Here is a 14,581-nt window from a genome sequence, read left to right on the forward strand (position 1 = left end):
ACATTCCTTAATATCATCAAATATTGCTGGGTCAATTTTCCATGTCCATTTCACCACCCTCCCTAGTGATACACAGGCAAACCTCATCTTGAGTACAGCCAACATGGCCAAAGAGATCCCAGGATAAGCTGCTGCTGTCTTTATGACTTTTGCTGTTATGGTCAAGGTCACTTCTCTTAGAGATAAAGAATGTAGCATATCCCAAGAAGATGAGGGAAGCTTTGAGGTTTACAGTCCTTTGCTGCAAAATAAGCCTAAAAAGAACAAAAGACTGCACAGTCCCTACTCACGGAGGCAGTTTACAATCTTGGAAGGTCCGAACCATTCTCCAGCCTCCTTTCTGCATAGAGCCAGCAGAGGGCTAACTGCCCTGAAGTGAAGGGGCAATTTATAATCTTTATTTTACAGATGAGAAAAGAAGTCTGAGATAAGATAGATGACTGGCCCCAAATCACACAGCTAATAAGAAGCAGAGCTGGGATATGAACCCAGTCTATATAAATGGTGCCAAAACTTGTAAAACCATTAGGTCTATTCTAACTAACTACTAGCACATACTCCTGAATTTAGAAGGTTTCATTCCAGGTCTAAGAAGCTACGCTACACCAGACTTGCTCCCTACCCTACTCTGCCCAAGGTTTAATTTGTTTTCCTAGAGTCTTCTGTGCTTTCATCTTTCAGAACCAGCTCCCTAAAAGGCTTCCTAAATAAGACAGGAAGATTTAGGGACATGATCAAGGCTGCTTACCTTTAGAGACAAAAGGAAGCTGGGTTTCCTAAGCACTTTCATTTTCATGCAAATGCAGGGAGCTTCCCAATCAATTCCTACCACCTCTCTCTGGGTAAACATTCTCTGGGCCCGGCTGCTCCCCAGATTAGTGCTTTAATTAATTGGCAGATTGGGTAGCATTTTCCAAGTTTGTCTGTACAGTGATCACATCAGCTGTATAAAACCTGCTTCTCATCCCCCACAACCCCCACCTAGAGATGTACAATTTGTAGAAAAAAATCTAGAGAAAAACCTTTGTGTGTCTAAGGTGGTAGACGGTTGAGATGGAAGGAATAGAAATACTTGGAAAAACTGAAATATATAAAATGCTTTTTAAAAGCACATTAAAAATTTAAAGTCATCTAGTCCTGCTGCTTTAGGAACATAACTGTATTACACATGATTTTTTCTGTCATTTAAAAAATGGTCATGTTTGGTATATTTGAGATATAAAAGTCTAGATGGAAAAAAATATTTGAGAGGCAGGACAGGGAACGGATTTTCAGAGCTTTCATCCAGTTGCAGTAATTATACTTGCTTCATGTCTTCCTTCATGGTGAATGACTAGGGCAATTTTACAGCCATGGTTTGACACTTCCAAGGCCATGTGCATTCTGCCTCTTTTGTTAAATTTTTTAATTTAGTAAAACTGACTCTTTTCTGGTATAGAGTTCTATAAACTTTAACACTTTTATAGATCCCTGTAACCACTGTGGCAACCAGGATACAGAACTATTTCATCACTCCAGAAAACTTCCTCCGTTATCCCTTCGTAGTCACACCCTCCCCCATCCCTAATCCCTGTCAACCACTGATCTGTTCTCCACCACCATAGTTTTATCGAGAAGGTCGTACAAATGGAGTCATACAGCATGTAACCTTTTGAGACTGGCTTCTTTCTTCTTTCACTTAGCACGAAACCTTTGAGGTTGTCTAAACTATTGCATAGATCAATAGTTTGCTTCCTTTTTATTGCTGAGTAGTATTCCCTTGCATGTCTGTACCAGAGTTTATCCATTCGCTAGTTAAAGGACATTCGGCTTCTCCAGTTTGGGGCAGTTATGAACAGAGCTGCTGTAAACATTTGCATACAGATTTTGTGTGAAGAACATTGGTTTTCATTTCTCTAGGATAAACACCCAGGAGTGGGATTTCTGGGTCAAATGGTAAGTGTATGTTAGGCTTTATAAGAAACTGCCAAACTGTTTTTCAGAGTCTCTTTACCACCTTGCTTTCCCACTAGCAATGAGAATTCTAGTTTCTCCACATCCTCTCCAATAATTGGTATTCTCAGTATTTTTATTTAAGCCATTCTAGTACATGGGTAGTGATATCTCCGTGTGGTTTAAATTTGCATTTCCCTAATGGCTAGTGACATAGAACATTTTTTGTGTGTGCTTATTTGCCATCCATGTATCCTTTTTAGTGACACATCTGTTCAAGTCTTCTGCCCATTTTTTCAATTGAATTGTTTTCTTACTGTTGAGTTTAGGGACTTCTTTATCTATTCTGGATTCAAGTCATTTATTGGCAATAAAATTATTTATAAATGTTACCTCCCAGTCTGTAACTTGTCTTTTCAGTCTCCTACCAGTGTCTCTCATACAGCAGACATTTTTACTTTTGATTAAGTCCAGTGTATGAAGTTTTTTCTTTTGTGCATTGTGTTTTTGGTGTCATATCTAAGTACTCTTTGCCTGGGCCGGCCCAGTGGCGCAGCGGTTAAGTGCGCACATTCTGCTTTGGGGGCCCAGGGTTTGCTGGTTCAGATCCCGGGTGCGCACATGGCACCGCTTGGCAAGCCTTGGTGTGGTAGGCGTCCCACATATAAAGTAGAGGAAGGTGGGTGTGGATGTTAGCTCAGGGCCAGTCTTCCTCAGCAAAAAGAGGAGGATTGGCAGCAGATGTTAGCTCAGGGCTAACCTTCCTCAAAAAAAAAAAAAGTACTCTTTGCCTAATCCCAAGTCACAAAGATTTTTCCTATGTTTTCTTCTAAAAGGTATACAGATTTATGCTTTTCATTTACACTTATAATCTATTTTGAGTTAATTTTTGTATAACGTGCGAGGTTTACACCCAGGCTTTTTCTTGCATATGGATCTCCAATTTTGCCAACATGATTTATTTAAAAAAAACAATCTTTTGGGGCTGGCCCGGTGGCATAGTGGTTAAGTTCGCAGGCTCTACTTCAGTGGCCCAGGGTTCACTGTTTCGGATCCCGGGTGTGGACCTACGTACTGCTTATCAAACCATGCTGTGGCAGGCATCCCACATATGAAGTAGAGGAAGATGGGCATGGATGTTAGCTCAGGGCTAATCTTCCTCAGCAAAAAGAGAAGGATTGGGGGCCGGCCCGGTGGCGCAGCGGTTAAGTTCGCACGTTCCGCTTCTTGGCGGCCCGGGGTTCGCTGGTTCGGATCCCGGGTGCGGACATGGCACTGCTTGGCAGCAATGCTGTGGTAGGCGTCCCACATATAAACTAGAGGAAGATGGGCACGGACGTTAGCTCAGAGCCAGGCTTCCTCAGCAAAAAGAGGAGGACTGGCAGTAGTTAGCTGAGGGCTAATCTTCCTCCAAAAAAAAAAAAAAAAAAGAGAAGGATTGGCGGTGGATGTTAGCTCAGGGCTAATCTTCCTCAAAAATAAATAAATTAAAAAACAATATTTTCTCCATTGAGTTGTCTTTGCATCTTTGTCAAAAAACAGTTGGCTTTATGGGCCAGCCTAGTGGTGCAGCGGTTAAGTTCACACTTTCTGCTTCCGCAGCCCGGGGTTCACCGGTTCAGATCCTGGGTGTGGACCTATGCACTGCTCATCAAGCCATGCTGTAGCAGGCATCCCACATATAAAGTAGAGGAAGATGGGCACAGATGTTAGCTCAGTGCCAGTCTTCCTCAGCCAAAAAGAGGAGGATTGGTGGCAGATGTTAGCTCAGGGCTAATCTTCCTCAAAAAATAAATAAATAAATAAAATAATAACATAATAACATAAAATAATAAATAAATAAATCTGCTTTATTTGTGTGAGTCTCTTCTTGGTTCTCTGTTTTGTTCCATTGATCTGTGGTCTAACTCTCTGACAGTACCACACCATCTTGATTCCTATAGCTATACACCATCTGGATTCCTATAGCCATATTCTAAGTCTTAAAATCAGGTAGTGTGATTCCTCCAACTTCATTCTTTTTTCAATACTGTTTTCAGTATTCTAATTTCTTTGCCTTTCCATTTCAATTTTAAGAAAAACTTGTCTGTATTTACAAAAAATCTTGTTGGGAGTTTGACAGGAATTACAGTGATTCTATAGATCAGTTAGGGGAGAAATGACATTTTTACTATGTTGTGTCTACCAATCCATGCACATGGTATGTCTCTCCATTTATTTAGATCTCCTTGATTTCTTTCATCAGTGCATTGTAGTTTTCAGCATACAGGTTCGGTATATATTTTGTTAGATTTATACCTAAATGTTTAATTTTATTTGGAGTGTTTGTAAATGGTATTGTGTTTTAATTTCAGTTTCCACATGTTCATTGTTCATATATAGAAATGTGATTGATTTGTGTATCGACTTTGTAACCTGCAACCTTACTAAACTCACTTATTAGTTCTAGGATTTTTTTTGTAGATTCCTTGGGGTTTTCTACATAGACAATTATGTTATCTGCAAATATACTGACAGTTTTATTTCTTCCTTTCCAATTTACATGCCTTTTTTGTTTTCTTTTCTTGTCTTATTGCACTGGCTAGGACTTCCCAGACTATGAAAGTAGACATCTTGTCTTGTTCTTTTTATATATTGCTAGACTTGATTTGCTAATCTTCTGCTTCTTAAGATAGAAGAATTCAATGTGGCATTGAGAGGCTTGGAGAGAGCAGGAGTGATACCATACAGAGGCTTGGACAAAGTTCCATCAAGAACTCTCTGGAGGAATTTAAAATTATGGACTAAGAACAGTTTAGTGGATACCAGGGGAAAGGTGGGGTAGGGGGTGGGCACAAAGGGTGAAGTGGTGCACCTACAACACGAATGACAAACATTAATGTACAACTGAAATTTCACAAGATTGTAACCTATCATTAACTCAATAAAAAAAAAAAAGAAAAAAAAAAGAACTCTCTGGAGGCATACACAGCATACAATCCAGTCAGTGGACAAGGGATCATTAGCCTCACTGCTACCAATAGCCAGGCATATGATACTCAAGTTCATCTGTCAAATTAGGTAGTTGGAATCTATGATTACTAAAATCCATTTATTCTAGAACTTCCATTCTGTGAGTCAACACTTTATGGAAACTTAGTGATGGAAAACTAGAGGGGGTGGACTTTTTAATGAGCCCCCAGGAAGCTTTACTATCACCCTCACTCCTCAACCCTCTAAAAAAAGAGAATCACGGTATATAAAATTAACTTTCCCAAAAGAGTTTGGTCTAGGCAGAATTGGAGTTTTGCTCTCTAGGTTCAACTGCTGATTGCTAGGAGCATCAGAGAAGCTTCAACAGGAAGAACTCCTGTAGCTTTTGGTGGTGAGGAGGGGACACAGCAGGGGAGGTTGTGCTCCTAGCAGGGCACCATTAGTAAGAACATTTCTGATTTAAGGGGTACCTCTTTGTAAACACATAGTTTAAAAAAAAACAAAACTAGAATTTTGATTCATAATCCTGGTAAGGATTATGATGGTCCTCTAGAATACTGCTTCTCAAACTATCTGTGGTGAAGGGCCAGAATTTTTTTTATGTCAATCCATTGCAGACCCATAGTTTTATAAATAAAACTAATTACTAGAAAATGCAATTTAAAAAACAAAGACATAATACAAACTCCACTTTATTATTAGAATAAACATACAAAAAGTTACTTGGCAAGATGTTATAAAAATTTCTAAATGCTTTCTCTCAATTTCTGTATACACCCCACAGTGTACCAACCAAGGAGCAGTTTGTGAACCTGAAACCATGTAGAGATTATACTTCGAGTAATAGTGCTCTACAAAAATAAGCCATAATTTTCAACTAGCCATTCCAGAAAATCCTCCAAATCCTAGGATATTATAGTTAAAATAGGTCCTCAAAATAATTTACAAATAAGGTAGTAATTAAGATTTAGGGAAGTTAAGTAAGTTGTACAATGCCACAAATCAGTTAGTGTTAGAACCAGGACTAGAAGTTGAGAGCACTAGGCAAAAACATGGGCTTTAGAGTAGGGTTCAAATCCCAGTTCTGCAACTTAATGGCTATGTGATAGACAGTAAACTTTTCTAAGCCTGATTTTATCACCTGTATAGTGGGTGTTAGAGAATTAAAATAAATTACATTTAAAAATAAATAACAGCAGCTAACATTTATTGAGCTTATACTATGTACAGGCACTGTGCTCAACAATTTACACACATTATCTCATTTAATCCATGTAAAACGTGGTACAATGCATAGAATAAAGTGAACGTGCAATAAATATAACTAAGATATTATTATTCGAGTGTTTTTTTTTTTGAGGAAGATTAGCCCTGAACTAACATCCACGGGCAATCCTCCTCTTTTTGCTGAAGAAGATTGGCCCTGAACATCTGTGCCCGTCTTCCTCTATTTTTCATACGTGGGACGCCTGCCACAGCATGGCTTGATAAGCAGTGTACAAGTCTGTGCCTGGGATCCGAGTGGGCAAACCCCGGGCCACCCAAGTGGAGCGTGTGAACTTAACTGCTACCCCACCGGGCCAGCCCCTATTCGAGACTTTTTAGCTCTAGAGTCCCGGTCCAGTGTTCTTAACACTGAAAGTTATTTTTTAAGATTTAAGTAAATTCAAAAACTTCAAAGGTAAGCCTTCTATCTTTGACTACTGAACCTTAAAAGGGATACAAGTTAAATAAATACCAAGATAACTGGTGGTTGTTATTTATGTATGGTGCAATTTGGGATAGCTCTTTTAAATTCTGAGAGTTTCAGTTTTCTCCAAGGTACACATAGTTATCAGAGAAAGGAAAAAACTTCCTTTTTTAAATGAATGATTGAAGTATTTATCCTCTTTTTAGAAGAGAGAAAAATAACAATAATAGCAGCTACGGTTTATTACTTTGTGCCATGCCATGCGCTAAGCACTTTATATACCTTCTCTCTTCATAATTATCCCTATTTTGAAGACGAAAATGAGACTTAGAAAGGATAAGTAGATCTACTCACCCGCTAAGATCATACAACTAGCAAGTGTTGGAAATGGGAATCAAATCCATGTTCATCTGTCCCCGGCCATTTGACTCTACTACTTCCTATGACGCCAGAACAGAAAAGTTTCTGGTGTTCTACCTACTGGCTCGGCCTGCCTGGGGACTGAGATTCAATTGTCTAGACCTTCTTCAGAAGAGTAAGAGTTGCCTGAGTCCTTCAGGAGAAAGGTGCCATGATGCTGCTCATAGTAAGCAGGCTGAGTAATTTCACAACCAAGGAGATACCTGATACCCCTGCCAAGCAGCCAAAATACCCACCCTGGAAGGCTGTCAACCTCAAGGCACAAACAGTCCAGTAAACAGAATGCAGATCAGGAAGAGGGTTGCTCTAAAGGTAACTGGTTCATGTTCTAAGATGGGAAGAAAAAAAGGAATGTGTACAAAAAGGAGGGGAAATTCAACTCCCCATTGGAGAAAGAAGACTTGGGATCCTTCTAGGACTAGGCCACCCACTTCTAAAATCAAATTCAGGTCCAACTTCTGGCTAGTCAGTGATGAATAAGAACAATTACAACAAGAATTATTAAATTCTGGAGAAGCTCATAGGCCGCTTCAACACAAAGCAAAGTGAAGCCCTTTAGAGACGTCTTAGTGGTCTTCTGTCCATACTCTGCTCAATACTAGTGAGCAGGGAGCTCAACTCCCTATATTATGACATTAAGACAGAGACGTCTCAGTTTGGCCCAATGCCAGTCTGAGAATCTGCAGATGTTCCCCAAGTCTCCTGTCTTCTCAGATAAGGAGGTGATCTGTCCAAAAGGGGATGAATCCTTACACTGTTTTCTCTTTTCATGTCAGAGCTGCGACCCTCTCTGATAATCTATGTCTAAGGCCTCAACATGTAGCCTCAAGCACTGCCCTTAGACAAAAGGGAACACTCTCTTCCTAGCCTACAGGGGAGCAGTCACCATCCTCCCAGGAGGCTTGTGGTCTCCAGCTTGCAACAGCCTTTTCTCATTTGGCCAGCACTGGGCTGGCACATTCCTGAGCCAAAATGCACACATAAGCTGCTTTCCCTGGTAGCGAAGCTCTTCACTCCTGAGTGACTCTTATCAGAGGCAGTTGGGCATTCTCAATTGGATTACGCTGACAAGGAAAAAGGCCTGTGGTATATTATTTCAACACCACTTGGTTTCAGAAATGCCTGTCTCGACTCTTTTGCCCTCAGAGCCTACTTCTCCCTTCTTGCCTACTAGAGGGTCACTAGCCTGCTCCCATCCTAGCTCTTCATCCTGCAAATATTGGCTCATGTTCCTGGAGACAGAATATCGGCATTCACAAGGTGGATCACGTATAACAGACTAATAAATCAGAGCATGGTAAAAACAGAAGTCTAGTTCATTTACCCCTCTTGACATTTCTGTATCCAGAGAAACAGGACAAAATTATTTGAGCATAAAAGCTTTTTGGTTTTTGGCTTTTCTGTCTATGCCTGCACATTCCATTTTAGAAGAAAGTGTTAGGTCCTTATACTCTACTTTTCTGACTATGCTATACCCAGGAATATTTCTTGTGAAAGTGAAACTAAGATTGAGAACAATCTGCAAATGGAATTTTTGAGATACTTGAAGTTCAGTAGGAAGGAGTTGTGCTCTTTTTGGTCACTAGGGAACCTAAAGAGCAGTGATCCAAAGGATGAAAAAACTAAACTTTGGTGAAGCCAGAAGCCTCTGGAATATCTGCCTCACCTTTATTTCCAGACCTTGAATGGTCTGGTGGGGATTTAGGCTTGATGTCAGGAACTGACTTGAGAGAAGACTGCTAAAGGGCAGCTCTCAAAGAATGTATTACCTAGTCTGGACTTAAGGGTCCAACCCAGATAAGCTTTTGCAATTCTGTCCTATAAAACAGGAGAAATGAAATAAAGAAATGTACTAGGCCCAGTCTTGGTCTGTCACTAACTATGTGACCTTGTGCAAAACACTTCACTTCTGTAGGCCATACTTTCCTCAACTAGAGGGTTTTCCTGAGGAAGGTGGTGGTGGTAGTAGTTTAACTAAATTCTACAAGGCTCCTTTAGATCCCTAAAACTTAGTGTAAATGCAAAGTACAGTTTGGGAGTAAATGCACATGAATACAGTCTGTTACAAAGGTAGCCTGGTGGGAAAGTAAGCCTAATTTGTTTGTCTAAGCTCCTGACAGTGGATCCTCTTTTTTCAGCTATCATCCAACAGTTTCCCAGGTCTGTTTCTTTTTCTCAAACAAATGCTTAGTTTCTTAAGGTACCTTTAGACTGGTGGGGCAGCAAGTGGGGTGGGGGAGACATTATCTTTGATATTATGACCCTTTAAGAGACAAAGTATGGTGATGGCTTAATCACTACCACATCCAGGTACAAAGTGGGTCCATGGGTCCACCCAGGGCCAGCAGTAGAAGATAACAGTACCAACCAACTTACCCTAAGAAAGGCAAATTATTTCTAACACTTGATCCTTTAAAAACTCTTTGGGAAATATTCATTTTTCAGGCTGATCTATCCCTTAAAGGCCAACCCAACCTGTTTTTATAACTCAAGAAACCAAACCTTTACTCTTTCTCTGATTAAACATGAACCATTTCTGAACCTATGCATCTTGGGCTTTTACTGAAAGTCTGAAAACCTTAAGGATTAGAAACCACAATTTTATATTTTCCCCTAAGCTGTCTTTGATGAGTATATTGTAGAAGGTCACGTTCATGAGGTCTCAACCTAAGCCAGAGATGACATAAGAACCTCCTCTTCCCTAGATATCTGGCCCAAAAATGTTCAAGATGACCAAGAAAGAAAAGGGTTTTTGGTATTTACATATGCTATCTGGCTCAAGCACTTTGTCGGGACCTTGGTCACCTCTCTGGCCCTATAGCAGGTGCACCTCTCCTTACGGAGAGGGCAGGAAGAAGATGTATCTTTTTCAGGATTGAAAACCCTGAGAGCACACAGAGCCCATAGCAGACTGCTTTCAGTAAATCTCTGCTCCTGAAATCTTCACTTTTACCATCTCCTCCTTGTTGAGTAGGGCCACCCTGGTCTGCCTAAAGTCAGATTTAGCCTTCACTTTCAGAAGATAAGACAAATACTTAAAGGCAGCATACATATGGGAAAATAGGTTATTGCATGACTTTCTCCAATATGATGCATGAATCCTGATTGGAAGAGAAATGTGCATTCCTGCTAAATAGCCAGTTTAGATTGCTGCTAGGAGCTGCTATTTACCATCCTGACAAGAAGAATCTCATTCCATCACCCAGGACAGCAATCTTAATTTGCCTCAGACATCAGCAACAGCTACATGGATTATTAAGCACAATTATTATACATAGATTATTTATTTTATCCTCCCAATAACCTTGAGAAATAGTATTACTGTCCCCGTTTTACAGATAAGGAAACCAAGGCTCTAAGAGGTTAAGTGACTTGCCCAAGGTCACACAACAAGTGGAAGAGGTAGAATTTAAACCCAGGTCTGTTCTGGACTCCAAATCAATGCTCTTAAACACTGCATTATGTTCTTAAATATGCCATGCTATTGCTACCGGTTTACTACTAGATATATTAACTACATGACTTGGATGGCAAATAAAAATTTAAGGCTCAACTATCCTAGAATTGAAGTTTCTTCTGCACCTTTCTTCCTCCTAACCAATGACTAAATACTGTTAGTTATTGATTTTAGTACAGCCACACGAATTAAGCATCAGGTTTGCCCAGGTTCCCTTCGAATCCAATAGGAAGAGTGAGGCCCCTTTGACAAGGTTGGGAGGGCTAACTGAGGCCTACAGGGACTGGCCTCAAACATATCTCAGAGGCCCGAGGACAGACTGATCCATCTGTCTTACTGAAAGCACATGCCTGATGTGTATCAACTCTAAACACTAGTTCTCTTCCTTCTAGAGGAAATCGGCACATATTGAAAGGAAAGCAATTAGGTTGTAACACACAGGCAAACCAGAGCTGCTGTGGTCCTTTACTCTGCCTTGCCGTTTTCTGCATGCATTGCACGAGACCAAGCCCAAGCTTAAGCAGGTAATTTGAAAGCCCAGGAGAAATTAAAAACTTCTGTGGCTATACTTTAAAATAGAACAATTCACCCCAGCTTCATGCAGTCATTACACTTGGAGCTACTTTTTCAATCCAAATTCCTCTTGTAGTTTAGTAAAAAAATTTGTTGTTTGACGGCAGCAAGAAGAGAAGACAATTACAGATTTATTATCAATTACCACCCTCTCAGGTCTCCTCTAGGGGCCTGAAGGAAAGTAAAAGAAAATAAAAAAGAACTAAATTCTGAATTGACAATAGCAAAGTCTACATATGATGGAAAAGACTGAATCAATAGCCAAAGCTTTTGAAGAAGAATCAGAGAATCCCTAAAGAATATCAATTATTTGGGACTGGTAAGCAACATCTCCCGGTCCCTTAAGTGCACAGAATCCTACTTATTCACCTTTCTCCGACAGCTGGAAATGGTTTCTACAGCAGCATATCACAAATTCTTAGAGACACTAAGACTGAGGAATCTTATTCTACCTTAGCCACCCTTTGTGCTAATGGGCTCAAGAACTTCATGATAAGGGACATTTCCCATTTTACTGATGGGGAAAACAAAGGCATAAAAAATGTAACCCATAAGGGCCAGGACAAGTACTCCAACCACTTGCCATTGTTGCCTCTAAAGACACGTTTGTGAGCTGGAGAATGAACAAATAAAGTTTACGGGAGCAGCAGTACTCTGAGAAGTCACATGTTATTTGCTCTGAAACGTGCCCAGAGAATCTTTAAGACAGCTGAATCTGGAAGAGCAATCCTAACATGGTTGGGAAAAAACTTGAGAAAACATGGGACAGAACCCGAGTTCAGCCAACACCTGTTCCTCCAACGATGTCTGTCTATCTCTCTCTCTCTTTCTGTCTCTCGTTTTATCCCAACTGCACACAATACAAAAGCTGCATTATACTGGTAAAGTTGCATTCCAGCCTAGAGTGCGCAGTTAATGTTTTTTACAGCCCACATGCCTCCTTGTGATGGATGACCACTTTATAATGAAATACTTCATGTTCAAACAACTTATAAATAGTGAGTGTTCTATTACATGGCTTTCAAAACAAACCCAAATTCAGAAAGACCCAGAAAGAAACAAGGATGACTCCTGAAAAGAGAGGAGGAAATTAAGAGAGAATCCTCTGTAATGCCTTCATTCCTAAGGAAGGTTTAGTCCTAAGGAGAATTTGGTATCTAAAAAGGCACTGATTTCAACAAATAATGTTAGAACAATTGGACATCCATATACAAAAAAATAAGCCTGGATGTAAACCTCACACATTATACAAAACTTAACTCAAAATTGATTATAAGTGTAAATGAAAAGCATAAATCTGTATACCTTTTAGAAGAAAACATAGGAAAAGTCTTTGTGACTTGGGATTAGGCAAAGAGTACTCAGATATGACACCAAAAGCACAATGCACAAAAGAAAAAACTTCATACACTGGACTTCAGAAAAGTAAAAATGTTGGGGCTGGCTGGGTGGTGCAGCGGTTAAGTGCGCACGTTCCACTTCGGTGGCCAGGGGTTCGCCGGTTCGGATCCCAGGTGCACACATGACACGGCTCATCAAGCCACGCTTTGGTAGGCATCCCCCATATAAAGAAGAGGAAGACGGGCATGGATGTTAGCTCAGGGCCAGTCTTCCTCAGCAAAAGAGGAGGATTGGCAGGAGATGTTAGCTCAGAGCTAATCTTCCTCAAAAAAAAGTAAAAATGTCTGCTGTATGAGAGACACTGGTAGGAGACTGAAAAGACAAGTTACAGACTGGGAGGTAACATTTATAAATAATTTTATTGCCAATAAATGACTTGAATCCAGAATAGATAAAGAAGTCCCTAAACTCAACAGTAAGAAAACAATTCAATTGAAAAAATGGGCAAAAGACTTGAACAGATGTGTCACTAAAAAGGATACATGGATGGCAAATAAGCACACACAAAAAATGTTCTATGTCACTAGCCATTAGGGAAATGCAAATTTAAACCACACGGAGATATCACTACCCATGTACTAGAATGGCTTAAATAAAAATACTGAGAATACCAATTATTGGAGAGGATGTGGAGAAACTAGAATTCTCATTGCTAGTGGGAACGCAAAGTGGTAAAGAGACTCTGAAAAACAGTTTGGCAGTTTCTTATAAAGCCTAACATACACTTACCATTTGACCCAGAAATCCCACTCCTGGGTGTTTATCCTAGAGAAATGAAAACCAATGTTCTTCACACAAAATCTGTATGCAAATGTTTACAGCAGCTCTGTTCATAACTGCCCCAAACTGGAGAAGCCGAATGTCCTTTAACTAGCGAATGGATAAACTCTGGTACAGACATGCAAGGGAATACTACTCAGCAATAAAAAGGAAGCAAACTATTGATCTATGCAATAGTTTAGACAACCTCAAAGGTTTCGTGCTAAGTGAAGGAAGAAAGAAGCCAGTCTCAAAAGGTTACATGCTGTATGACTCCATTTGTACGACCTTCTCGATAAAACTATGGTGGTGGAGAACAGATCAGTGGTTGACAGGGATTAGGGATGGGGGAGGGTGTGACTACGAAGGGATAACGGAGGAAGTTTTCTGGAGTGATGAAATAGTTCTGTATCCTGGTTGCCAGAGTGGTTACAGAGATTTACATATGTATTAAAATTCATAGAACTGTATACTAAGAAAAGTCAATTTTACTACAGTCATGTGCGGCATAATGTTTCAGTCAATAAAAGACTGCATATATGAAGGTGGTCCCATAAGATTAGTACCATATAGCCTAGGTGAGTAGTAGGCTACACCATCTAGGTTTGTGTAAGTATATTCTATGGTGTTTGCACAAGGACAAAATCACCTAACGATACATTTCTCAGAACTTATCCCCATTGTTGACACGTGACTGTATATCATTATTAAAGGAAAAAAGGTATTGAAAGAATCTTAGTCTATGAATCTCAGTCTGGCTCACGTGAAGAATGTCATCCACATGATGCAGCCCAATACCAGGCCTTGGCTTCCAAAACTGAGATCTGAAGATATCCAGATTACGTTTAAAGGAATGGCCACCCATAAAGGTGGACCTGAACTCAGAAACACCCTTTTTCCTTGAGGGTTTGTGGAAAGTCTAGACTGGCATAGAGAGCCTATTTCTTCTCTCCCTGGGCTCTTCTAACCAATATTAGAAAAGATTTGGAATTGGAACCTATTTTTTCGAAATCTTCAGTTGAAGCAGCCCTGTAAAGACAGATCATGCTTCTGTCAACTTCAACCCACTGAGCATGGTTAGAGAAACTACTGCTTTGGTACATTAAGTCATCTGGCTTTGGGAGCCCACACCCCCAACCTTCAGGTTCTTGCTTTAACCTTTGGCCCATGAGAATTAGTTCCCCAAGGCCTAGGTAAGATAGAGGCATTAAAAATATAGAGAAAGAATTTACCAGGGCATAATTTATCTCCCATAATATTTGACACACAGGATACCAAATCCTACCCAGCTAAAGGCCGTTGGCAATATTAATGTCACTAAGAGAAGTGCTGACTTCTACTGCACACAGCTTCAAGGAGAAAAGGTCGGGGGATAA

At 40.2% G+C, this 14,581-nt stretch overlaps 1 protein-coding gene across 50 annotated transcripts in view; it reads right to left on the reverse strand.

Moving 5' to 3' along the window:
- GBF1 (golgi brefeldin A resistant guanine nucleotide exchange factor 1) overlaps positions 1 to 14,581 on the reverse strand; it is a 126,553-nt gene that overhangs the window by 31,249 nt on the left and 80,723 nt on the right. The window lies entirely within an intron of this gene.

The sequence above is a fragment of the Equus caballus genome, chromosome 1, assembly GCF_041296265.1.
Source record: "Equus caballus isolate H_3958 breed thoroughbred chromosome 1, TB-T2T, whole genome shotgun sequence".
NCBI lineage: Eukaryota > Metazoa > Chordata > Mammalia > Perissodactyla > Equidae > Equus > Equus caballus.